Source organism: Oryctolagus cuniculus, chromosome 17 (assembly GCF_051225735.1).
Source record: "Oryctolagus cuniculus isolate XC-2025 breed Fujian yellow rabbit chromosome 17, ASM5122573v1, whole genome shotgun sequence".
Classification (NCBI taxonomy): domain Eukaryota; kingdom Metazoa; phylum Chordata; class Mammalia; order Lagomorpha; family Leporidae; genus Oryctolagus; species Oryctolagus cuniculus.
This window is the reverse complement of record NC_142883.1, coordinates 57,720,342-57,742,624: the sequence shown is the minus strand read 5'-3', so window position 1 is coordinate 57,742,624 and position 22,283 is coordinate 57,720,342. Positions and strand designations below refer to the sequence as shown.

At 42.9% G+C, this 22,283-nt stretch overlaps 1 long non-coding RNA gene across 4 annotated transcripts in view; it reads right to left on the bottom strand.

The window, feature by feature from the left end:
- Positions 1 to 1,614: 1,614 nt before the first annotated feature.
- The window catches only part of LOC149121253 (uncharacterized), a 99,071-nt gene continuing 78,402 nt past the window's right edge, over positions 1,615 to 22,283 (bottom strand). For 2 of the 4 annotated variants that reach the window (XR_016223995.1, XR_016223993.1), the window contains 3 exons: positions 19,411 to 20,545; positions 14,689 to 14,823; positions 1,615 to 3,806 (listed from right to left, as the gene is read on the bottom strand). This is a non-coding gene — a long non-coding RNA (uncharacterized LOC149121253). Of the gene's footprint in view, positions 3,807 to 14,688; positions 14,824 to 19,410; positions 20,546 to 22,283 lie in introns of those variants that run through there. The other 2 variants (XR_016223994.1, XR_016223996.1) reach the window with 1 other exon arrangement.

Genomic DNA, 22,283 nt, shown 5'->3' with positions numbered 1-22,283 from the left:
AGAGAGAGAGAGAGAGGTCTTCCATCTGCTGGTTCCCTCCTCCAATGGCTGCAACGGCCGGAGCTGCGCCAATCCGAAGCCAGGAGCCAGGAGCTTCTTCTGGGTCTCTCACACGGTTGCAGGGGCCCAAGCACTTGGGCCATCTTCTACTGCTTTCCCAGGCCATAGCAGAGAGCTGGATGGGAAGAGGAGCAACTGGGACTCGAACCCACACCCATATGGGATGCCGGTGCTGCAGGTTGAGGATTAACCTACTGTGCCACAGGGCTGGCCCCATCTTGTATTCTTTTAATTCATCTCATTACAGGAAACTAGTGTTAACAACCTATTAAGTATCCTTCCAAATAATTTTACATGCTTATATAATCAGAAGAATGGTGGAGCGCCCATGGGCTATCAATACTAGGACTGTGGTAGATGGTGGGTAGCTGAGCAAGTCACACGTTATATATTCTTCCAATATAAGCCATTTTGCTAAGCTTCCAGACTCCTTGCCACTGTATACTGGGAATAAAATAGCTTTTCAATCTCTTCATAGAACTTAGGGTTTGATTAGGTCACCTAAAAAATGATTAGTGTTGGTTTACCAACAAATTAAGTTCCAAAATCTGTTGAGAACATCTGTGTCAGAGAATTTTTCCAGAACCCAATTAAAGTTTTTTTCCCATTGATTTAACATCCTTAGAATCCACTCCTACACAAATTCCCCAGACTTCCGATGATACGTGTTAGCAAGAATCTCTCACTGTCTTCGATTATAAACCATTCTGTCCTGGAGCAAGTCTTTCATCCCTACATCTGGAATGTATAGGGCTTTAACTGGGCTTAGGGACCTAGAAGCAATGAGAAGGATTGGATAAAAGGAGAGTAACCAGATGTTCCAGTTTTCAGGCAATTGCTGGAGTTCCTTGGTCACAGGATTCTCACTGTTAAAACCAAGAATGTACAAGACAAAATGGGGGGCTGGCGCCATGGCTCACTAGGTTAATCCTCCACCTGTGGTGCGGCATCTTATATGGGTGCCAGGTTCTAGTCCCAGTTGCTCCTCTTCCAGTCCATCTCTCTGCTGTGGCCCAGGAAGGCAGCGGAGGATGGCCCAAGTGCTTGGACCCCTGCACCCACATGGGAGACCAGGAGGAAGCACCTGGCTCCTGGCTCCTGGCTTCAGATCAGCACAGCACTGGCCATAGTGGCTATTTGGGGGGTGAACCAACAGCAGGAAGATATTTCTATCTGTCTCTCTCACTGTCTAAGTCTATCTGTCAAAAAAAAGACAAAATGGGATAAGGTGGTCACTCTAGATGCTGATCCTGAAAAAACAGGCATCATCATATGAGGCACCTGCTCCAGGAGCAGCTACTGAAAGACTTCGTGTAAGGAATAGCCAGTTATTGTGGAAGGAAAGAAGCCGCCTCTTAGGAACAAGGCTCCAAGTTCTTAGTTTCGTTCATTTCTATTCAAATGTCCTCATCCTACCTCTCAGAGTCCCGGTTTTCTCCATTAATGTCCTTATCATAGCTTAAGAGGCTTGGTGAGGTTGAGAATTTATGTAGAATTGTCCCTCAACCAATGATACAGTCACATCGGTCACGAGTTTCCTAGGATCACAGGAGATGAAGGAATCTTTCATGGCTACCATGGAAACTTCTGGTTTTCCATTCATGTCTTCAATTTTGTGCTCATCATATATAATTTCTCCTTTCCTCTATGCCCACTAGCTAAAACCTAGGAAGCCTGGTGTCTCCATAATATTTATGACTGTATTTGGCCACAGGAAATCAGAATCACAACCTCCTCTCTCTCTCATTATATCCCCTACATCTTGCTTCATGTTACCCTGCTCTGCGCACCCGTGATCACTTGCATGATTAAATACCACAGGTTACTCATACTCTATCTTCACTCACTAGGGAGGTTATTCTTTCTCTCCTTCAGTGTGTGACTAACTCAATTCCCAGATCTCATTTTGAGGACCTCTTTTATGGGGCCAATTCTGGGACTGATCATTACCCAAGTCCCAACAGAAAACATATGGCACACTCCAAACAGGATAATTCCAGATAGGAAAACAGATGGCAAACTCTATATGGAGTGTGGGCGTGAGGGAATCACAAGGTTGGTCAAGTTGCCGGGCATGGCAGAACTTGAGCTGTCAAACCACTGCGTTGATGGGACAGGAAAACAGAGAAGTTGCTGTATATTTGAACTGAGTAGAGAATTGAGTAGTCAGTTAGTTTAGGAGCAGCAAGTGCACAACCAGTCCAGCCGAGACTCATGGGGTAGGATCTCATTGTACAACCTCCTTCTGATCTCTTCTGCAGAGTTCCTCATTGACTCAACCTGAGGGGAAACCAAGAGAAGAAGGAGTCCTTTAGGTCCTATAGGTCCTCCAGTAGCTCCTGATGTAGCTCCTATGGGTCCTCCAGTCAGAGCAGACTGTAGGGCAGAAGCCGGTAGACTACAACTGTAAGGGCCAATTAAAGGGATCCCACCCAGAGTGTTCCTCAGGAAGTGATGTGTTTATGAACTCACGCCATCTTTAGTTTAACAACTGGCATACATAATCTTTCTCTTTATTTTACTCCAGCTGGTTATTTCATCCATTGCTTTCCTTTATCTGTTTTTTTGGTCTCATTTTTGTTCTTGGGTCAAATTGGTACCCAATCTTTGTTTCTTCCTTGTTAAATCGGAAGTCCTGTCCAGGACTGTTTCCTTCCCACATTCAGCACGCTCACTATTTTTATTTTCTTCTTCTCCACACCATAATTTGCACTTCCCCCCACTCCCAACTGCCCAACTTCTAGGTTTAGAAGACATAGTTCAGTATTTTCTATTTGGCAGCCCTTGGAAACTAACAAGGCAAAGGGAAGTCCAAGAGACCTGCAACAGCAAAGAAATCTAAGAACTCACAAGTTTAGTTGGTAAGTTCCTTCCCTAAACCCATATCTACGTTTAGACTTTCTTTTGCAGCATGTGTATTTCAGGAATCCTATTGAACATATTATAAATCTCCTGTTATTCAATCATTTCCTGTTTGAACTTGACCTTGTATTAATGGCAGTTCATGACTCCTCTTTCTCTTCCCTATTTCAACGTCTCTGTTCTAATCTGTTTGTTGTTTTCATTGGAAAACTTTTTGGGTATTTTCCACAGATCTCATCCTCAGATTCATGTCTCTCAAGAAATAGAAGTTTTGGCCAATGCCATTTCCTCAAGTTCTTCAAATGAGTGGCACAAAGTTTGAGTTAATACATGTCAAAATGTTTAACTGGGGTGGTGGATTATAGATGATATTTATTTTCTTCTACAATGAATATACATTAGTTTTATAATGAGGAATAAAAATATATATCATGGATCAATGTGTGAGCCTCACTGCTACGGTTGTTCTGGGACTCAGACATCTCTGGATGTGTTTCAGAAAACTGACAGACTGAAGAGCAAACTGTAATTATTAGAGAGAAATGGTGTTCCTGAGAACAATGTGGGAGCTATCCTCTCAAACTTGTTCTGGGCTCCAGAAACCCAGGCTGTGACGAACTGCAAAAGACTTCTTCCTTCCTCATAGTTGGATGTGTTACTTGGTGGTGTCTTGAAGAGCCAACAGAGGCCACACTGAGAGCTTTAGGGCAGCAATGATGCTTGGTGGGCACACAAGTTCTGTGGCACCTGCTGGAATCACAGGAAGAGAGCCGGGAACATGCTCATCAGAAGTATTCCAATACAGACCACCGGGCCCAGGAGAAGAATTGAAGCAGAGCTTTCTCACATTCTGTGTGACGCTGCCTGGAAACACTCAGAAAAACCTGGAGGGCACAGCACGATAGAGGGAGGGCCTGAGGTCTGGATTCTGAAGACGGAGCCATCATTAGTAGAATTCATCACTAATGCTATGATCCCGTTGGAGGTAGTGGGGTTGAAATATTTCAGAAAAAGTTGCTGGTTTGGGCTGGCGCCGCGGCTCACTAGGCTAATCCTCCACCTTGAAGCGCCGGCACACTGGGTTCTAGTCCCGGTCAGGGTGCCGGATTCTGTCCCGGTTGCCCCTCTTCCAGTCCAGCTCTCTGCTGTGGCCCAGGAGTGCAGTGGAGGATGGCCCAAGTGCTTGGGCCCTGCACCCCATGGGAGACCAGGAGAAGCACCTGGCTCCTGCCATCGGATCAGCGCGGTGCGCCGGCTGCAGCTTGCCAGCCGCGGTGGCCATTGGAGGGTGAACCAACGGCAAAAGGAAGACCTTTCTCTCTGTCTCTCTCTCTCACTGTCCACTCTGCCTGTCAAAAAAAAAAAAAAGTTGCTGGTGTCTACAATGTTTCCATCATAGTGATATACGTAGTGATACAGAGGTGAGTGAGAGTCCAGTGGACTCAAAATATTCACGTTCCAGAAAGTGGCCTGTGGTGACAGAACTGTGGGAAGCATTAGCCAGCTCTCAAGTAACTGAGATACAGGCTATACTTTCAGTACCAAGCCTTATACAGTTGTTCATAAATACATATAAATTAATGGGTAATAGTGAACTTTAAAAATAAATGTCGGATAAGTGTTAGAAATAATAAAATTAAACTATTCTTTGTTAAAAAGAAGACTTATTTTTTGAAAGGCAAGGTGACAGAGAAAGAGAGAGAGGTAGAAAGAGAGAGGAGAGAGAGAGAGAAATTTTCCATCTGCTGGTTCACTCTGCGAATGGCCATAATAGCCAGGGCTGGGCCAGGCTGAAGCCAAGACTCAGAAATTTGATCTTGGTCTCCCACATGAAAGGCATTTTGCTGCCTTTCCAGTTTCAATATCAGGGAGCGGGATAAGAAGTGGAGCAGCCAGGACTCAAAATGACACTCCAAAATGGAATGCTGACATCACTGAGCCACAACACAGGCCCCAGATGCTAAAATATGCTTGCATTCAGGGGAAATAGACTGGCCAGTTTCGAAGCTGTAACCACACTGAAACGACTCTGAAATGCTCTTCGGTCAGTGATATTTGTATATTACTTGCAGTAGGAAGAACAGTCTGAAGCACTAAGTGATGTAGGAAGTGTGTCCATAAATATCAAATGAAATAGTAGTGACAGCAAGAAATTCTCAGAGGTCAAGATAAGAAGTTCAATGGTCAGAGGGAATAAAAAGAAGAAAAGAAAAAAAGGAGAGGAATAAATATTTCACAGGAACTGTGAACCCAAACCTACTGAGGACAGAAAACCTTGGCATAGCTCTTCAGTGATACGGGACGTGAAGGGATAAATAATACCAGCAGGCAGAGGGTAGCCTGGGGAAGGTCTTGATCTGCAGCTCCTTATCAGCCGGCTTTTCTCATCCTTGCCAAGAAGAATCCACGCTTACGCTGACCTGACGCTGCCACACGGATTCCCCGGGAGCAGCCTAATGCTTTGTGAAGCATTAGCATCCCCCTCAGTAGCCTTCCAGGACTGATGCTTAAAGAGATGCCAAGTTGAGTTGTGAGTTTCTTTCGTGCAAGCTTCTGAAGTCCCGGCAGGTAATTCAATCAAATTCCACTCTCCACCTGTCCCATTTTCCTCTCACCCTTGCCCTACCTGCCAAGAAAGAAAGATAAATGGAAACCAGAACTAACTGGAAACTATTTGGGGTATTACATTCCCACTGCAGATTGTCTCAGCGTAGGCCCTTGGGATTTGGGTTGCTTTGGGTCAATGCCAGTCCAAGGCTTCTCTGAGGAAGCTATGGAGCCCAGCTGTCTCACAGGTTCCCTGTGTCAAAGGCCTTGATGTAGATGCAATGTGACTCCTGCCCCCTGACCCAGGGTGGGAGGCAGTCGGGTGGAAGCACGTCGGTCTCCTACAGTTCTTGCTCACTCTGCCTTCACCTCCTTATCAGCCACTGCCAAACACCCACAGAGAGAATCCTAATGAAATCCCCAATGACATACTTAGATTGCTTCTACAAAGGATGAACCCTGGGCTAACAGAGATGTGTAAATGGAGAGGAGTTAAAGTAGCAAACTCTAAATGGAATGTTTCTTGAACATTTGTGTGAATACTATAGACATTTAGTGAGTATTTATTGTACATCAGAGACTGGAATAGGTAATGAAGCTGTAATGGTAGAAACTCTTGGTCTCTAACATTACAGAGTTCATAGGCTAAGATTTCAGTGAAATGCAAAGCTAAAGAGCCACGTGTTAGACAAGAAGTCAAGCAATCTCGCGGAAGGCACGATTAACTTCTTAGGGGAGTTAGGGAAGTCTTCATATATAGTAATATTTAACCTGACATGTGAAGGATGAATAGCTGTTCATAAAGCAGGCAAGGGGAGAGACCTTGAAGGAGGAGGCTATGAGAAGACCCAGACTCTTTAATCAGTATTCACTTCTAATCCAGCAATTACAAAATCAACTTGCTGCACTTGAAGGTAGAGTATCTACCATAGAATTCTAAGAGATGAAGATGGTAAATTAGATACTAGATTATGCTATGCTTTACCAGGATTGGAGATGATTAACAACACTATTATAGGGAATTATAGATAAAATAATTACTCCAGATTTAAAATGGAAAAAATACTTGCTTTTTCTCTAAAATGAGAGTCATCACACCTAATGCTTACATCAGCCCTTAATACTCCAGGACTCCAGAATCCAATGCTGATTCGTGGTTCTAGCAATGTAGAGTTGTTGCTTTGGATCAGTAAATAGAAGTTTTGGCCATGCAAATTTCCGAAGCACCAAATTCATAGCAGTTATATTGGTGATACTGCGAATGAAGACACTAGTCATCCCCACAATGCAGATGTCGCCTATCTTCCAATGCCTTCTCAGTTATGTTAGCAGGGACCTGAATCAAAAGCACAACATCTGGGATTCAAACTGGAACTCCCATAATGGCTGCCAGCACTGCAGGTTGTGGCTTAACCTGCGGCACCGCAATGCCAGTCCCAACCTTTATCTATTTTTTTTTGGGGGGGGCAGGCAGAGTGGAGAGAGAGAGAGACAGAGAGAAAGGTCTTCCTTTGCCGTTGGTTGACCCTCAAATGGCTGCCGCGGCCGGCGCACTACCGCCGGCACATCGTGCTGATCCGATGGCAGGAGCCAGGTACTTCTCTTGGTCTCCCATGGGGTGCAGGGCCCAATCACTTGGGCCATCCTCCACTGCACTCCCGGGCCACAGCAGAGAGCTGGCCTGGAAGAGGGGCAACCGGGACAGAATCCGGCGCCCTGACCAGGACTAGAACCCCGTGTGCCGGCGCCTCAAGGCGGACGATTAGCCTATTCAGCCATGGCGCCGGGCAACCTTTATCCAGTTTTAAATGGATTTATTTTTGGGTTGAGTGTAGGAGAGTTCTTTGCTTATTTGGAATACTACAGACTTGTCTGATAGATGATTTACAAATATTTTCTCCCATTCTCTTGGTTGTGTTTACATTCTCAATAATGTCCTTTGATACACAAAAGTTTAAAATTGTGATGAAATCCAATTTGTCTATTTTTTTTCATTTTGATGTTCACGCTTTCATTATCAGACCATTGCCAGTTCCAAGGATAATAAAGATTCATCTCTATGCTTTGATCTAAGAGTTTCATAGTTTTAACTGTTTAACATTTAACTCTTCAATCCACTTGGGGTTCATTTTTGTGTGTGATGTGAGGTAGGAGTCTAACTTCATACCTTTCTACATAAAAATTCAATTGTCCCAACATTGATTGAAGAGATTACTCTCCCCATGGAATGGTGTTGCATCCTTGTTGCAAATTGGTGGAGCATAGATGTGCAAGTTCATTTCTGGACTTTCAATTCTTTTCTGTTGGTCTCTATGTTTATCCTTCAGCCAACATCACACAAACTGTTAGGGTAAGGTAGGAGCTGCGGTGACCAGGCTGAACTCCTGACACTGAATTCTGCTATTTGGCTTATTTTGCCCAGCGGAATGTGAGCAGAATGACACAAGCAGTGTTCTGGAATGGGCTTGCACAATGGGACTTGTTCTCTCATGCCTCTGCTACCACCATGAGAACATGCCCAAGCTAGCTGCCTGGAAGAAGAGACACACGCAACACAGCCAAGTCGCCTCTTTGTCCTAGCAAAGGCCCTACTGAGTCGGCTCACCAGGTTGACAACACTCAGACACGGAGGCAAGCCTGGTCAGAATCAGCAGATAGCCTCCCTCACCGCTTGCTAATCCCAGTGTTACAGGATTTTGTGGTTGATCACTGTACAAGAGAAACAAACTAATATGTTGGCTGAAGCTTTGCTCTCAACTTGGAAGACTCACTGGCTTTTGTGACCTGAGATTTCTGGCCAAGGCATGTTCCTTGATTTCTCCCAGGGTTGGAAAGTAGCCTAACGGAGGGGTGAAAAGTAAATAATTTTGTCATCAACGTGTGCCTTGTAAACCAAAAATGGAACCATGGATTCTAATTCTACCACACATAAGCTCTATGGCTTTGACAAAGTTAGAATAACTCTTCGTTCCTTTTTCCATAAAATGTGGATGGAATACTTGTTCTAAGGGATTATTGTGAGGATAAAAGCAAACAAATGTATCTAAGGCTTTTAGAACGAAGTCTGGTAAGTGGTAGTCATTTTTGTTAATTACTTGGCTATTGTGATTATCTCTATTATTCCAAGGGAGAGAGCACCACACAAGGGGAACATCTTCTGGGTGCATTTTTTTTTTTTTTTGACAAGCAGAGTGGACAGAGAGAGAGAGACAGAAAGGTCTTCCTTTTCCGTTGGTTCACCCTCCAATGGCCGCTGCGGCTGGCGTGCTGCGGCTGGCGCACCACACTGATCCGAAGGCAGGAGCCAGGTACTTATCCTGGTCTCCCATGGGGTGCAGGGCCCAAGCACTTGGGCTATCCTCCACTGCACTCCTGGGCCACAGCAGAGAGCTGGCTTGGAAGAGGGGCAACCGGGACAGAATCCGGCGCCCTGACTGGGACTAGAACTGGGGGTGCCGGCGCCGCAGGCAGAGGATTAGCCTATTGAACCGCGGCGCCAGCCCTGGGTGCATCTTTCAGATACAGCCTAACAGAGTTTCTGAAAGATAAGACCCTGATGTAGAAACTTTGTAAAGTAACTAAATGCTGAACAACAATGTGGGAAAACGATAAGAAAAGGAGATATAACTTTAGTAATTCAGTAAAAAAAAAAAAGGTACAACCAGTGGGATGACAGCTCCTTTAGGACTTTCCTTCACCCAATTAAAAACCACATCCTCTGGTACCATGTTCCCACAGGACTCCTGGTCTTGACTACTTCTGCTCCTCCTAAAAAGTGCAATGAAGTGCACTCACTCCTCTCCTTGGAGGGACTGGTAGAGCTCTTTCTGTCCTCACACTCTCCCCAGGGCACTGCTTTTGGATGGAATGTGGGTATGGTCACCCACACAACAATGCCGCAGTCTCCTCTCCTCTTCCTGTTTCCAATGTGCATGGATAAATGGGCTTCTATAAATTACAGCCAGCCCTGCGAGGTTTCCCTAGTGAATGAGCAGGTTTGCAAAACCTTTCCAGTGAGTGCTACTAATTCACAGTTCATAGGACAGTTAAAACACAGGTCATTTCCTCCACTGTCCTTTGTCCAGGGGTGACTGATGTGTGGTCAACATCGGTTAATTGGTTCTAGGTATAGGAAGGTACTTTGTGGAAAATGGAATTACAAGATGAGCTCATTTTGACGCAAAAATGTTTTTAATATCTTTCCATAGTGTTTTTAGCAATATGCTCTTTCCATGAACTTTTTGAGGATCCCTCATATACATGGATTTCAAAATTTTTTGCACCAAAATAAATTTATCTTGTTTTTAAAAAAAGATTATTTATTTGAAAGGCAGAGTTATGGAGAGAGAGAGGAAGGCAGAGAGAGAAGCAGAGACAGAGACAGAGAGAGAGAAAGAAAGAGAGAGATCTTCCATTTGCTGGTTCACTCCCCAAATGGCTGCAACAGCTAGGGTTGGGGCAGGCAGAAGCCAGGAGCCAGGAGCTTCTTCCAGGCCTCCCATGTCGATGCAGGGGCCCAAGCACTTGAGCCATCTTCCATCTCTTTCTAAGGCACATTAGCAGGGAGCTGGATCAGAAATGGAGCAGCCAGAACACAAACCAGAGCCCGTATGGGATGCCGGAGCCACAGGTGGAGGCTTAACCTATGATGCCACAGTGCCGGTGCCCATCACCCTTTCTTTACCCTCATTTCTATGACTTCTCTACTTCTCTCTTCCCAAAACCTTTTCTCCTCTATTTTTTATTGCTTTTACAGGAATGATAAACTCATATTGATGATTACCTGTAGCATTCGGACTCCAGTTCTTAAAATCAGAAAGCTTCGGTAAAAGGAAGGTATTTATTGCAATTCCTAGATGATTCTGGAACGAGGGCAACTCAAGTTAGATTCTTGAGGGAAAGAGATAAGATGCATTGACACTACTTCTTTGAGCCAAGCCTTCTCTTGACACGTTTTAATTATCTGATGCAACAAGCCAGGTCTCCTTCATGCCTGGCCACTTTAACGGAGCTTGGACACCAGGGATTTAATTACAGCAGCATCTCCAAAAACAAATAAATGCAGGAGTCACAGCATCTCTTTCAGGATTATTAAGCATAAAGAAATTTACCCCCTATGGGCAACATTACTCTATGAGGTTTGTTACTTTATTTCTAAATAGACCAAAACTTATTTCTGATTGTGATGCATCATTTTTAGTTATTTTAACTAGTCAGGTTGTTTTTTTTTTGGGGGTGGGGTGGGGTGGGGTGGGGGAGTAAGTAGTGGTGTTATGCCAAAAGTTTTCAGGAAGAACACTTAACATATTAAAAATTAAAACAAGCAAAAAAGAAACCTGCAAATGTTCATCCACATGTATAAAATAGACTTTAAAAGCTAGAGATAATCTTAAATATCACTTAAGGGACTGGCACTGTGGCGCAGCGGGTTAACGCCCTGGCCTGGAGTGCTGGCATCCCATATTCAAGACTCGGCTGCTCCACTTCTGATTCAGCTCTCTGCTGTGGCCTGGGAAAGCAGTAGAAGTCGGCCTAAGTTCTCGAGCCCCTGCACACACATGGGAGACCTGGAAGAAGCTCCTGGCTCCTGACTTCGGATCAGCACAGCTCCGGCCATTGTGGCCAATTGGAGAGTGAACCATAGGCTGGAAGACCTCTCTCTCTCTCTCTCTCTCTCTGCTTCTCCTTTCTCTGTGTAACTCGGACTTTCACATAAATAAATAATCTTTAGTTGGAGTTTTTTATTACATGCACACACGTACACACACATACACACATGTAATATACACGTGCACACACGTAATATACATTTTACCTAATGTGAACATTTCCAGCTACATACATACATGGATGATTCAATGGTTCACTCAAAATCACAACTGGTGGAGGAGGTAATGGTATTAGAACGTCTATCGCCAAATAGAGCATCCCTAAGATGGTCATGACTCAGCGCCGTGGTTGTTACTAAAAGGGTGGGGCTTCTGGTGATGCAAGCAGCACCGGAGAGCTTCTGGGGCCAGCACTGCTCTATTCCGTGACCTGGGTGGTAGGTAGCACGAACCTGAGGACAATGCCTTAGTCATTCTGAGCTGCTGTCACACATATCAGGCAAAAAAGCACTGGTGAGCCACAGACATCTATTTCTCACAGTTCCGAAGACTGGAAAGTCCAAGATCAAGGAATTGGTAGATTTGGTGTCTGATGAGGGTCCCTTTCCTGGTTCATTTACAGCCACCCTCTCGCTGTTACCTCTAAGGGCAGATGGACGTGAGATCTCTCTGTGGCCTTTTTTTTTTTTTTTTTTTTTTTGACAGGCAGAGTGGACAGTGAGAGAGACAGAGAGAAAGGTCTTCCTTTGCCGTTGGTTCACCCTCCAATGGCCACCGTGGCCGGCGCGCTGCGGCCGGCGCACCGTGCTGATCCGAAGGCAGGAGCCAGGTACTTACCCTAGTCTCCCATGGGGTGCAGGGCCCAAACACTTGGGCCATCCTCCACTGCACTCCTGGGCCACAGCAGAGAGCTGGCCTGGAAGAAGGGCAACCGGGACAGAATCCGGCGCCCCGACCGGGACTAGAACCTGGTGTGCCGGCGCCGCAAGGTGGAGGATTAGCCTAGTGAGCCGTGGCGCCGGCCTGTGGCCTGTTTTAAAGGGTGCTAATCCCAGTGATGTGGGCTCTAACCTCTTGACAGCCGACAAGTACCCTCATGCTGGGATAAATTGGGATAGTGAGAAGAAACATTCAGACTACAGTGGAAAATTCATTAATGTATACGGTTCAATGTTATGTGCTTTTGTATATGTTATATATTTACCAACTTCAAAAACTTATTTGAAGTTATTTTCACAGATATAAGGGCATCTAACATATTTATCTATGTAATAATATAATATATGAATATGTAAGCATTTGATGTAGCAAATATAAACATTATGTATGTATGTGTATACATAAATACACCTCCAAATTTGTCAAAAAATGGAATTAAAAGATAAATTTAATCTGGTGCCCAAAATTTTGAAATCCATGCATCACTTTTTCATAATACACATTTTCCAGGAACTTTTGGAAGTCCACTCATTTACACATGGGGTTCAAAAAGTTTTTTTTAATGCCAAATGACATATCTTTTTTTCTTATATTTATTTATTTATTTATTTGAAAGGCAGAGTTACAGACAGAGAGAGGGAGAGACAGAGAGAGAGAGAGAGAGGTTTTCCATCTGCTGGTTCACTCCCTAGGTGGCAGCAACTGCCAGAGCTGGGCTGATCTGAAGCTAGAAGCCAGGAGCTTCTTTCGGGTCTCCCACGTGGGTGCAGGGGCTCAAAGACTTGGGCCATCTTTTACTGCTTTCCCAGGCCATAAACAGAGAGCTGGATCAGAAGTGGAGCAGCCGGGACTTGAACTGGCACCCATATGGGATGCCAGCAATGCAGGTGACAGCTTAACCTACTACATCACAGCACTGGCCCTGTAGCATATCATCTTATTTTTTTAATTTGAGAGGCAGAGAAACAGAAAGAGATATATAGACAGCTTGCCTCTGTTGGTTCACTCCCCAAATGTCTGTAACAGCTGGGGCTGGGTCAAGGTGGAAGCTAGGAGGTGGGAAGTCAGGTGGGTGACCAAACCAAACCATTTGAACATCACCTGCTGCTTCAAAAGGTCTCCATTAGCAGGAACCTAAAACTGGGTATGGAGCCAGGTACTGAATCAAGGAACTCCAATATGGAATGCAGGAGTTCCAACTGGGGTCTTAACTGTCATGCTAAACGGTCCTCTTATTGTCTATTTTGAAGATCGAGGCCATGAGTCTCTAATTCTTTAGGGAAACAGCCAGATGGAAAGCCAGGAGCTGTGGAGGAGCGAGCACCAGTATCCATCACCCACCTTCCGTTTGTCTTCCTGTCTCGCACAAATACAATTCTCAGTGACTCATTCAGCTGCCCAGCCTTTCTTTGGTGCTAAGGGTGTGTCTCAGTTAATTGCGCATTGCTATATCAGAAGGCCTGAGGCTAGGTGATTTATAAAGAACAGAAATTCATTCTCGAAGAAGGCAGAAGGGCAAGGGGGTGGGAAAAAGAGGGAGAGGTCGAACTTGTCTTTTAGGAGCCTTCATCACCCACTCACCTTTTTTTTTTCAATACTTATTTTATTTATTTGAACAGCAAAGTTAGAGAGAGAGAGAGAGAGAGAGAGGTAACTTCCATTCACTGGTTCTCTCCCCAAATGCTCAGGGCTGGACCAGGCCAAAGCCAGGAGTCAGGAGTCAGGAGTTTTATCCTGGTCTCCCATGTGGGTGCATGGACCCAAGGACTTGGGCCACCCTCCGCCGCTTTCCCAGGCACATTAGCAGGGAGCTGGATGGAGCCCATATGGGATGCCTGTGTTGCATGCAGAAACTTAACACATTATGCCACAATGCCAGCCCCACCCACTCACCTCTTAAAAGTCTCACGTCTCAACTCTGTTGCATTGGGGATTAATTTCCTAACACGTGAACTTTGCGAATCACATTCAAACCACGGCAGGGTGTGCATATGGCCAAATTCTGGCCAGTAGGATAAAACATGGAAGTTTCTGGAAGCCTTCTTGCAATTGTCTTATAAGACAATGGCCGTGCACTCTGTCCATTTTTTTCCTTCCGTCTGATGCCTGAATTACAGATGTTTGGATAGAGACGACACCCAGGAATGGCTGAGTAGTAAACGCAAAGCTGCCTCCATCTCTGAGAACCAGGGATGCCATATTGTTTTTGGGCTTTCATGTAAAATTAAACTACAAAATCAAGGCTACCATATGGTTTAACATAACAGCGCACTACCTACTTTATGGATGAATTTTATTCTCCTTCACAAAAGAAATTTAAATGGGCTATGTTGTGACACAGCGGATTAAACCGCAATTTGTGATGCCTACATCCCATAACAGAGCACTGGTTCAAGTCCTGGTTGCTCCACTTTCAATCTAACTCTCTACTAATGTGCCTGGGAAAGCAGCAGAGGATGGTCTCAGAATCAAGGCAGATTCGGATTGAAATCCTGTCTTTCTCACCGCATAATTTTGGTAAATTATTGCGTGTCACTGAGTTTCCTTCTTTACCAAAGACAATAATCCCTTTGCAAGGATTAAGTGAGTTACAGTTTGTAGCCTTGGCACAATGATCTCACCTCAGATAAGCAGCTCCCTGTCTGGTCTCCATCACCAGATTTCGACTTACCATTGTTCCTGCCTCTTGACTCTGAGTGTGAGAAAAAGCCACCCTGTGACTCTTGGAGTAGAAGAACCATGGGAGGTGAAGTTCCCAAGGTCCAGCCTCATACCTCACCACAAAGCCAGAATTTCATTTTCTAGTCTGAAAGGGAAAAAAATTGGCAAGATGATGGAATTTTCTCCAAAATATTTTATCTTCATCAGAAATCCTTTCTATTCATTTAGGAACAAGCGTGTTTGGCCAACCCCAGCCCTAAACGGAAACTCCCGTTCGTCCGCTGGCTTCTCACACGTTGCTTCTTTGAGATTAAGCACACTGTGATATATTTATTTGACAGTCAGAAAGAGCCTAAAATGGAAATACTAGGGCTCATATCTGTACACTGTTACCTACTAAATTTACCCTACTAAATTTCAAATAGTCTGAATGACAGAGAAGTGAAGGGACTTCTCCAAAGTAATTGGAACTGGAACGGCAACCATATACTTTACCTATGAATCATGTGTTAAGAAAATAAAGTTCTGATAGTTTGATCCCACGTGGACAAATAATATATTAGTCATAGCTTATAACTTTGCAGGAAAAGTGGTAACTATTTAAATGACAAGTGGCCAACAGCCTCAACTACCTGGAGCATGATCAGGAGGTTAGCAAAGCTTTTGTATATTCAAAATTGCTGTCCCAATATTCTGAAGTAAAAATTCATAATCTTTTCTTGCAGTATTTATTACGTCTAATCCAAGGCTCTATTTATGCCTCATTTCTTTACTACGCAACCTACCTTTTACCTTAACTACTGCTTTTTCCAGGTCCCGAATGGAAGCTAGAAATTAGAAATGCACCATCCTTGTGTCTCTATGTCTCCACTATTGACTTTTGACCTTCGTGTTCCTTTTTGACTCAGAAAATTACTGACGTTACTGGGCTAGGCATCTGATAGAAGGAAGAAGGTCTGACTTTAATCATATAAAACAAGGAAGGAAAAAGACACATTAAGAACCAATCTGGAAATTAGAATTAAAAAATAACAGCAGCCTACATTAACGAAAGACCCAGATTTATACATTGCAATTTCCCATGAGAGCAAACATGATTTGCAACACGGAACAATTATTATAATTCATATGTGACATGCATCATCAATAAAAGGTCAAATGAAGTTTAATACAGTCTGTCAAAGGGATTCTGAAATATGTAATGCATTTAAATTATTTTTATAAAAGTATAATTTACAAAAAATGTTCAAAAGAGTAAGTCTTAATTACCTGAAAAGCTGACTTGTGCACAATGTCTTTCTTCCCAAGGAGACTGCATAAGGAGGCAACACTTTTTATCTTAATGGACAACAGATAAAAGGCAAGTCTTGGGGATGCGTAGATCATCTGAACATAAGAGTTAAAATTCTCCTTGTAGGATGTGAGTGGGTAAATGACTGTGGGCCACAGTCTTGATTTTTAATGGTCAGAACTGTTATGTTTACCATAGCTTCTCCCAAAAACTGCACTTCTGAAATTGGCCTTTAAATTATACAACAAGGGTAAGATTACAGGAAGAGTTATATGGAGGGGTAAATAGAATTCATAATCATCCAACAGAAAAATATAGTTAACATCTCAGATGGCTAAAGGAACCCAGCCTAGGGATGTCATGCTTTTTCAGAAAATAATCCCAGGCCACTTTTCACTTGATTTCTGAGTTCATAACTGCTCATCCCACCAAGAAAGGGTATTTAACAAATATGTATAATTTTCTCTATACTGAAAACTATTGAATATGCTGCCTGATACTAGAATCATCAGTCACATAAAGCTATTAAACATCTGAAATGTAGGTCATTCAAATTAAGGTCTACTTCAAATGCAAAATACATATTAGATTAGGGGCTGGCACTGTGGCATAGTGGATAAAGCTGTCATCTGCAATGCAGGTCCTTGGCCAGCGCACTGGGGCCAGCACATCGCGCTGATCTGAAGCCAGGAGCCAGGTGCTTCTCCTGGTCTCCCACGTGAGTGCAGGGCCCAAGGACTTGGGCCATCCTCCATTGCACTCCAGGGCCATAGCAGAGGGCTGGCCTGGAAGAGGGGCAACCAGGACAGAATCCAGCACCCTGACCAGGACTAGAACCCGGTGTGCCAGCACCGCAGGTGGAAGATCAACCTATTGAGCCGTGGCACCGGCTGCGACTGCCGATTGCTCTGCTTCTAATCAAGCTCTCTGCTATGGCCTAGGAGAGCAGTGGAAGATGGTCCAAGTCTTTGGGCCCCTGCACCCACGTGGAAGACCGGGAGGAAGCTCCTGGCTCCTGGTTTCGGATGGGCACAGCTCTGGCTGTTTCAGCCACTTGGGGAATGAACCATCAGATGGAAGACCTCTCTCTCTCTGCCTCTCCTCCTCTCTCTGTTTAACGCTGACTTTCAAATAAATAAATAAATCTTTAAATATATATATATATATATTAGATAAGCTTAAAATATGTAACTGCTAATTTTTATGTATTGATTGCATGTTGAGATTATAGTCTTTTGGATGTATTGGACTGAATTAAATTAATTGTTGAAATTAATTTCACCTATTTCTTTTCCTTTTTTTTTAATTGCCACTGTAAAATATATGATACATGAAAATGAAAATTTAATTTCTAGTTCATACAGTTCTACTGGACTATACTGTGTAGAACTTGATTGAAATAAATTAAAAGAAGATTAAAATAGAGGGTATATTTCTCTGAAGGGAGGAGAGAACTTCCACTTTGACTACGACCTTGTCTAAATATGATCAGAGTCAGTGAACTCAAAAGGCTTCCATAGCCTTGGCAACTCATGACAAGAGCCTAGGGTGATTACTGATGCCATAAACAAGAGTGTTATTTGTTAAGTCAACAAGAGGAGTCACTGTGCACTTACTCCTCATGTAGGATCTCTGTCCTTAATGTGTTGTACATTGTGATTTAGTGCTATAGCTAGTACTCTAAGAGTATTTTTCACTTTGTATTTCTATGTGGGTGCAAACTGTTGAAATCTTTACTTAATATATGCTAAACTGATCTTCTGTATATAAAGAGAATTGAAAATGAATCTTGATGTGAATGGAAGGGGAGAAGGAGCAGAAAAGGGGAGGGTTGCAGGTGGGAGGGAAGTTATGGGGAGGGGGAAGCCATTGTAATCCACAAGCTGTACTTTGGAAATTTATATTCATTAAATAAAAGTAAAAAAAAAAAAATAGAGGGTATACCATACTCATGGATTGGAAGACTCAAATATGTAAATATGTCATTTTTTCCAAATTAATTTATTTTTGTTTTCATTTTATTTGAGAGAGAGAGAGAGACAGAGACACACATACACACACACAGAGAGAGAGAGAGAGTGAGAGAGAGAGAGAGAGAGATCTTCCATCCATTGGTTCATTTCCCAAATGTTCATAATAACTGAGACTGGGCCAGGCTGAGACCAGGAGCTTGGAACTCAAACTAGATCTCCCACATAGGAAGCATTGACTGAATCATCATCCCCTACTTCCCAGGGTGCATTAGCATGAAAAAATCAAAAGCAGAGCCAGGACATGAACTCAGGAACTCTGACATGTGATGTGGGGTTCCCAAGTGTCTTCTCAACTACTTCACTATGTTTCCACCCTTCCCCAAATTATTGTAATAATTAAATATCCCAAAAAGAAGGCTACCACCTTGGGGAGTTTACTTAAAAATGTAGGGGTCTGACTTGGATGTTCCCGGGTATATTAACTTTGTCAAAATTTATCAAATTGTACACTTATGATTTTTGTACTCTTTTGAATGTAACTTATTATTCAATAAAAATATACACATATCCTTTCACCCAGAAACTAGATATCTGCATTCATACACACACATATAAAGTCTCTGCAAAAATATCTGCATCTGTGTCTCTCTACATATCTTTCTATATACCTGTATCTATATAAATATTAGCTCAGTGTTGCCTCTTTTCTATAAATGGAGAAAAAAGGGGACGTTTCTCAGCATGTGCCCATATGTACTGGGAATTTTGACTGTGCACAATTTTGACTGTTTCACAAACTAAATACAATATGTGACCATAATACCTATTAAGACACAACGCACGTTCCTATTTTTGATCTTCCTTCTGGAATTTTTACTCTTGACAGACTCATTTTAGAAGTTATTTGAATAAAGAGATCATGGAAATTAAAAAAAAAGAAAGAACACATTCCCAGCATTCCAGAAATATTCAAGTGTATGTCATTCTACAATTTTTAATGAATAGAAAATACAATAAGAGTCCCTGAACACAAGTATAGATGTTCCTTGACTTTTGATGCGGTGATATACTGATCAATCTGTTGTCCACTGAAAAGATCACAAGTTGAAAATGCATTTTAACACAGCTAACTTTCCAAACATTACAGTGTACTGTAGGCATGGGTGCTCACCCCATGATACTGAGGCTGACCAGAGCTGCAGCTTGTTGCCACTGCCCAGCATTATGTGAGAGCATTGTAGCCCAGATTACTAGCCTGGGAAGAGACCAAAATTCAGAATTCAAAGCATGGTTTCCACTGAATGTGTCTCTATTTTGCATCATAGAAAATCTATAAGGCAGACTTTTGTAAGTTGGAATCTACCTTTGTTCTTGCTTCCTTTTGTTCCTGTTTGTGTGTGTAATGTGCTTGCTGGGTATGGTATTCTCAAAACAGCATGTAGAAATAATGTGAAGCTTAGAATGTTACCTTTTTCCATAAAGTAGTGTCTGCAATCTGACAGGGATGACCTTCCTCTAAATTCAAGAACTGAGTTGACTTGTAGTTGAGGTGAAGTCCTTCGGAAGACCTATTTCTGGTCCATGCATCCTCTAAGGATAAAACTGATGGAGTTTCCAAACAAGTTGGCCAACCAAGTATTCCAATTCTTGTACTCCAAGCCACACCAGGCCATCAGAAGCACCATTCAAGTGGACCCTTCGGTTGCCCTTGTAGGGGTCAACAAACACCCTGTATGAAAAGTGGCTGCTTCTGCCATTTCATCAGGCTCTACTCCTGGCCTGTGAGGTCTTCATTCTCTTCTCATTTCTACATTGGTTTCAAGTGCAATATATATTTAATTTTGTCCAGTTTTTTTTAGCTCTCCATAAAACCATTGGTCTCTATATGGCTGCAGTGACAGTCTACAACTGCCTTTCAATCTTACAGATGTCTAATGATTTGAATTTTTAAGTTTGTCACCACGTATCTCCCCTTTGTATTCTCACATACTTCCAGGTTAGATTCCACAATATGCCATTTCACACACCCTCTGGTGATATTTTCAAATCCTTGCCACTTTTATGTCTTAACCTAAAGATACAGGATTCCAAGATGAAACTTGACATCTTTCCACTAACAGGTTCTGCTTTCTGATTTCCTGTCACTACTATCAATTTCCAGAAACCTTGGCCACATTCTTAATTCTCCCACACTCATCCATAACATCCAGAATCAGCTGCTGTGTTCTTTTCTTCCCATTTTGTAAACACAGACTAGCAAGGTAATATATTAGGATATTTACCAAGTATTTCCCATGCTTGCTTTCCCTACCTGCTAGAACACTGATGACTTCCAGAGGCTGCCCTCTTGACTGGAAGAGCCACTGATATCTGAGAAGAGACTCAGGCGCATCAGGTGCTTTCTTTGAAATGGTAATAAATTATTTATTTGAATTTTGGTGGTCTTTGTACTGTTTGCTCTATTACTTTCTGCCTTGGGTGCTGAGGGCAGGGGATGATGAGTATTGGGATTCACAAAGCAGAAGGTGCTGATGTCTCAATTCTGCCATACCAGGAGGAAGCAAATTAGAGATGGTGTCTTCTCCATCAGTGTATCTTCAGGGCTGAAAAAGCAGTAGTGAAATATGAATCTTACAGCCTCTAGAGAAAGTATGGAGGTTCTACAGAAAGTTAAATATAGAATTGTCATGACACAGCAGAAAATATGTACCCTAGGATATGCTATTTCAACCATGAATATATTCCTTTTTAAAAAATATTTATTTATCATTTATTTGAAAGGCAAAATTATAGGAGGCGGGGGAGAGAATCTCCCACCTGTTGGTTCATTCCCCAAATGGCCTCACTGGTCAGAATTGGGTCAATCCTAAGCCAAGAAGCCAGGAGCTTTTTCCGGGTCTCCCATGTGGGTGCAAGGGCTCAAGAATTTGGGTTATCTTCCATTGCTTTCCCAGGCACATTAGCAAGGAGCTGGATCAGAAAGTGGAACAGCTGGGTTTGGAACCGATATCCATATTAGGGATGTTGGTATTGCAGGCAGTGGCTTAACCCTCTACACCACAGCACCAGGCCCTCCTTTACTCAACTTTTGTACACACACATACAAATATACTTTTAAACGTTTGTGGTGGGGCAGGCATTTAAATGGTTTAGCAGTTAAAGACCTCAGGTCATCAGAGTAGTTGGGTTTGATATTCACCTCTGACTTCTGAGTCCAACTCCCTGCTAATGCCAACCCTGGGAGGAAGCAGGAGGGGTCAAGTCATTGAGTTCTTGTCACCGATGTGGGAGATCTGGATTGAATTCCTGGTTTCTGACTTGGACCCCACTGGGCATTGTGGCCAGCATTTGTTGCAGCAGATGGGAGCTCTCCCCCTTTGTCTCTTCTGCCTCTCAAATGAAAAAGAAATAATAAAATTTTTAAAAAGAAATTATAATTTTAAAAGTCATAAAAATGGAATTAAAAGGTAAATTTATTTTAGTGTAAGAAACCTTGAAATCCATGCAGTTTTGTCATAGACACATTTTATGCAGACTTTTTGAAGACCTTCATAGGCATGGATTTCAAAAATGTTTTGTACCAAAGTGAACTTATGTTTGTTTTAATTCCATTTTCTGAGAACATTTTGAAGTCCTCTTGTACACAGCTGAAAAAAATTGGAAAATGATTCCTAAACAAAGTCATAGACATGCACCATTGCAGCACCATTCACAATAGCCAGGAGGCAGAAACAACTCAAATGTCAATCAAACAAAATAGCCACACAACTGGAGGGGGAAGTGGGCATACTGCTTTATAGGTATGGGATTTCCTTTTGAAGTGACGAAAATGTCTTGGAACCAGATAGAGGTATGGTTGCACAACATCGTGAATGAGGTAAATGTCACTGAATTATAAACTTTTAAAAGTTTAATGGTTAATTCTATGTTATATGAATTTTCCGTTAATTAAAAAAAAAAAAAAAAGCAAGAGCAGGCAGATGTCTTCGGCCACAGGAGCAGGCAGGCAGGAACAGCCAAGGATTAATACGGGTTCTATTTCTCAGCAGAGGCCAGTGGGTGAGCATGAGGGACGTCCCTGGAACTTAGACCATCGGCCCCTCTACCAGGCCACCTCCACCAGGAAAAATGGAGGGAGACAAATCCCGGTGGACCTGGTTAACTCCCACGCTGACCAAAGTTAATTCATGAAATGATCTTCTGTGATTCCCAAAGTGACTTTATTTCCTTTGGAACGCTCCAGCATGTTGGCAGACTTAGCTGGAAGTCACACATCTAACTGCATTATAGAACCGTGCCCTGATCACCTAAGTAAGTCACAGTGAATAGCATTTGCTACTA